Source organism: Phacochoerus africanus, chromosome 1 (assembly GCF_016906955.1).
Source record: "Phacochoerus africanus isolate WHEZ1 chromosome 1, ROS_Pafr_v1, whole genome shotgun sequence".
Taxonomy (NCBI): Eukaryota; Metazoa; Chordata; class Mammalia; order Artiodactyla; family Suidae; genus Phacochoerus; species Phacochoerus africanus.
This window is the reverse complement of record NC_062544.1, coordinates 229,357,036-229,362,480: the sequence shown is the minus strand read 5'-3', so window position 1 is coordinate 229,362,480 and position 5,445 is coordinate 229,357,036. Positions and strand designations below refer to the sequence as shown.

Here is a 5,445-nt window from a genome sequence, read left to right as displayed (position 1 = left end):
ATCCTCCTAGACATTTCATGGCCAGTCTAAGCAGCTGCTCCTTAAAGTTCTGAGTATCTGTTATTGGTTCCCAGAGCCACTGGCTCGACCCAGACTCTCAGCCCTTGGTTTTTGTTATAAAACCTGGAATAATCACTCCTCCATCTTTTCTTTAACCTCCAATTTCCCAAACCAGACAGCTATTATCTTCCATCAGCAAGTCCATGTTGACCTCTTGTTTGCATCTTCTTTTAAATTTCAGGATGTCTTCTGCCAAAATATTTCATTTTTCTTTTCCCACATTACAGGTCAGTGGGGTTCTCACACACTAGGGCTTGTTAAAATAGATTTCTGGACCTCATTCCCAGGGTTTCTGACTCTGTAGGTCTAGGGTGGAGCTTGATAACTTGCATTTCTAACAAGTTCCCAGGAGATGCTGATGCTGGAGGTCCAGAGACCAGACTGCCCTTTGGGAACCACTGTTCTAGTTTAGTGATGCTCAATCCTTGCTACATATTAGAGTCCTCTGAACATGTTTTTTAAATGGAGCTATCCAATTTCTCCAGAGATTCAGAGTCAAATGTTAGACTAGGGTAGGGCCCAAGCACCATCTTTTAAAATTTTTCTTCATCTATGAGAATAGGTAAAAATTTTAAATTGTGACAATAACAAAATGCTGACCAAGATGCAGAAAAACCCCATCTCTCAAACTTTGCTGATGGGGTCATAAAAACTACAGCCATGATGGAAAATGATTTGATAGTTTCTTAAAAAAAACTAAACACACACTTACCATATGATCCAGTCATTGCATTCCTGAGCATTTATCTCGGAGAAATCAACACATATTCACACAAATACCTCTGCACGACAGTTCACAACAGTTTTATTTGTAATAGCCAAAAAGTGGAAATAACCAAAATATCTTTCAAAAAGAGAATGGTTAAACAAACAGTGGTATGTGTACATCCAGGAATACTACTCAGCAATTGAAGAGAATGAACTATTCATACAGGAAACATCTTGAATAGATCTCAAGGGCATTACGCCAAGGTTTTTTTTTTTTTTAATCTCAAAAAGCTACACATTGTATGATTCCATTTATACCACACTTTTGAAATGAAACAATTATAGAGATGGAAAACATTAGTAAGGTCAGGAGTTCAAATGGTAAGGGGGTGACAATGACTGTAAAAGGGGTTGCATTAAGATCTTTGTGAGGTGGGGTCGTTCTCTACCTTGGTGGTGGTGGTGGTTACAGGTATCAACATGTGATAAATGACAGAGAACTCTACACATGTATTATATCAATGTCAGTTTCCTGGCTTGGATACTGCACTATCATCACGTAAGATGTAACCACTGAGGGGGAACTGAGTGACGTGTACACTGGTCTTCTCTATATTCCTTTGCAACTTCCTGTGAATCTATTTTTTTCAAAATAAAAAGTAAAATAAAAAATTCCTCTCCCTGAGTAGCCAAGGTTTGGAAACACAAACATGGCTCTAGCTGCCCACGTCAAAATATGCTTCTGTTTCAAGCCTCTATCACTCTTGAGACCTGTGTGTCACTCTGCCCACACTTGGGCTCAAATCTGTGTAGATACTTCTTTTACAATTACCTGAATGACTTTTTCACATGCTGCTGTAGAGAATTAATTGCTATTATACCTGTCAGCAGAGGAAACTGGGCAATATCTATCAAGACCCTTAAAAACATCTATATCCTTTCACCCAGTATTTCCCATCCTAGCAATCTATCCTGAGGAAAACACCAGAGATGCAGTCAAAAGAGTTACCACAGTTCTAGTCCCAATAGCAAAAACTGAATGCAAACTAAGTAGCTAAACAAATGTAAACACATCCATATGCTAAAACAGGCATGCTTTTAAAATACAGGTATAAGTATTTGATAAATCTTATAAAGAAGGATACCAAAAACTGTATGTAGATTTTGTCCTCAGTTACATTAATTTGTATTTGCAATGAAAACCTGCTAAAATGTAAATGGAGATAATTTTGAGTGATTGGATTATAAGCGATTTTGGATTTTCTTTTTTTAAGTTTTCCCAAATTTTCTAATTTCATAAGAAGAGTATGAACTTTTACAATTAAAATAGTGCTTTCCAAGCCAGACAGTACTTCAGAGTCACCTCTACAGGCTTTCAGAATGCTTAAAAAGAAAACCTTGTCTCTAAACATATACTTAAACACAATCTACTTCTGTCCACACTTGATCTCAGTCTCTCTTGTAAACTTCTGGATTCTCCCAACTAACTGCAAAGTCAGACTCTTTTTCGAAACGTATAGAGACTGGCTTTCATGCTGGCTCCAACTGCTTATCCCACCCAGTCTTTAGTCTGCACCATTACCATTCTGCCATTGGATATTACCACAGTATTTTCTCCCTCCACCCCCTCACATGTGAAAGTACCAGAGCCACTTAAAACAGACAAAGGGAACATAATTTCTGCTTATATCTAATTAGAAATGTTACAGAAACACTTAGAAATAGTCCTATAGCTCTTGGCTGCCAATAAAATTCCTTTAAATGAATACTTTCAACGTTTATGATTTGGAAATACATTTTTAAGGGCCTTCGTATTTTATTATCAATTTCTTTTTCTGTAATTAAGTTTCTTTTTTTTCCTTTTCTTTCTTTCTTTTTTTTTTTTTTAAGAATAAACAGTCAATTTTATTGTGCTCAGACTAGGAATCCATGGGTCTTGCGGTCCTCCATGAATCTGTCAATCTTCTCTATGTTCTTTCCGGTCTGCTTCTGTAGCCTCACAAGCTGTTTCTTCTTCTTCCGGTAATGAGTCTTGGCCTTCTCCTTCCTCTTCTCCTCCAGGGTGGTTGTTACCGCCTGGTACTCCTAGCCAACCTCATGAGCCAAGCACCCCAGATAGGCAAACTTCCGCATAGGCTTCAGACACACCACCTTGAGGGCTAAAGGAACCACCATCTGCCTTTTCTTGTCATAGCGTGGAGGCATCCCATCAAACACCTTGAAGTGGTCCAGGGCAGCCTGGCCTAGCTTGGTCTTGTGCAGCAGCATGCCTCACACCATCCACCAGAAGATGTGGCTGGGGTCTGGGAAGCAGTAAGGGCCTCTGGACGGGTTGGTGTCGACCCTCTTGTGAAGGAAGGCCAGGTACTTAAGTTTGTTTTTGCAGAAATTGCCAGAAATGCTGATGCCCTCACAGGGCACAACTACCACCTTCTAGCCCAGAAGCACCTGCTTGGCTATGATGGCTGCCAGGCAGCCCAGGAGATAGCCAGCCTCAGTCATGGAGCACCAGCACCTGCTGCCCTTCCACCATCTTTGGCAGTCACCTGGGAAAATGTAATTAAGTTTCTTTCTGGCAGCTTGAACTTGTTTAATGAAGGGCTTGACTAACAAAAAGTGTTTTTGTTTTACTTTTCCTGGATTCGAGTTTTATTTTTAAAAAGGCACAAAATGAAGTTATCCTCATCTCTTTGATTGTATTCTACCCATCAAAACATTTATATAAATCTAATTAAAATATGAGGAAGTATTTTTATGGTGCTTGATTTTACATCATTCCCTGGGGTTCTTCTAAATGTCCTCCCTTGTGTATTTTCTAGATTGTAGATCACCACAGTGCTGTCCTTCACACTGCCTCATTCATTTGAATAATCTAAAGATCTTCCAGTAATTATAGCTCAGAGATATGCTTTCTGTTGGAGTTTACAGCATTGCAAGTCTGAATCTCTTATGTTAACCCTTTGAGCAAGTGTTACAGAGTAACTATAACCACTGGAGTCCCAAATTCTATTTCAACACTCACATTCACTGTGTCACCCTGGCAGATAAGAAACGTCAGTGATTTCATGTGTAAATTGAAAACAAGGAACCAGATGATTTCTAAAAGCTGTTTGATGGATTCCATCCTGTTTTCTGAACTTTTTACACTTAACTCTATAAAGATATAGGACAACTGGACTACTGCTATTCCAATCCATTTCCTAGCAGCATCAATCTTGAGATCTTAATACTATTACTTTATGAAGTGAGATCAAATAAGGGACACCTGGCTTCAGATACCAAAGCCTGATTCCTAATTATCAAGGCTAAAATGCATAAAAACATGCACTTAAATTATAACTTAAGTTCAAATTTCCTCAAATCAGGTGCATAAATCTTGGATAGACTTACACTAGAGTCAGAGGAACAATCTTGAGTTAGTTTTGGGCTGATGGGAGAATCCATTTTCTGCTTAATTTCAAGATTCCAGTGGACCCCCCCTCAGTACCACCACCAACTAATTTTACCTGAACAAAGGTGTTATCTATTGAATTATGTCTTCCCAATTCCAAATTCATACATTAAATTCCTATCTCCCAGTACTTCAGAATATGACCTTATTTGGAAATAGGACCACTGCAGCTATCATTAGTTAAGATGAAGTCATCAGGGTTGGTCTTAATACACTTTGACCAGAATCCTTTTTAAAAGGGAATATTAGTTACAGAGACATACACATAGGAAAACACATGTGAAAATGAAGGTAGAGATTGAAGATGAAGCACAGAAATGCCTCTGTAGGCCAAGGAATGCCCCCAAATTACCAGAAAAACAGAAGCCAGGCAAGAAACATGGAACAGATTCTTTTTCACAACCCTCAGAAATAACCAACTCTGCTAACACCTACATCTTGGGACTTCTCCCTCCAGGACTGTGGAACAATAAATTTCTATTGCTTAAGTCACCTGGTTTGTGATATTTATTATGGCAAACTGAGCAACACCAAGAGCCCTTCTTCTTCCATTTATTATTTGGGTATCCTTATCTTTATTCCTTCCCTCTATATGCACCCTAGAAAGAGTCATAGAATTTCCCCTGGCCTCTAAATTCTGAGCCTTGATCAGCACATCAGTCCTTCTTTCTCAATGTTTTATCATTAAAAACTTGGCCTTACCAAACCCTCTCCTTTAAACATCCTGACATCTTCATCTTCCAAATTACTTTTTGTGGTGTAAGAATCTACTAAGACTATTATCCCATTAGACCTGTGCCTACAGTTGTCTCTTTCTTAGTATCAGCATTTTAATTTTCCAATTTAAGAATTATCATAAGCCATACAAGTATTTAGGACATTATTTTATAGGAACATTTGTCTATCTAGAAATATTCAGATCCACTTCTGAAGATAACCACACAGATTTTTAAAAAGAATGTACCACATTTTCCTGAGGCAATTCCAAAAGAAGAAAATAAATACATAGTGGGCCTTATTTAATACTTATAACAAGTAGTTTTAAAAGCAAATTTACATGTATTACCTCATTTAATCCTCACAACAAAATATTAAGTGGGTTCTATTATTATCCTGAAGAAAGTGAAGTACAGAGATCCAGGAATTTACTCATGCTCATACAGTTGGTTAATGTTATAATCAGGATGAAAAGAAAGATTTACTAAGTACCTACTACATATGCAACA

At 38.0% G+C, this 5,445-nt stretch overlaps 1 pseudogene; it reads right to left on the bottom strand.

The window, feature by feature from the left end:
- Positions 1 to 2,682: 2,682 nt before the first annotated feature.
- Positions 2,683 to 3,301, bottom strand: LOC125113176 (60S ribosomal protein L13a-like; annotated as a pseudogene).
- Between the last annotated feature and the right edge of the window lie 2,144 nt (positions 3,302 to 5,445).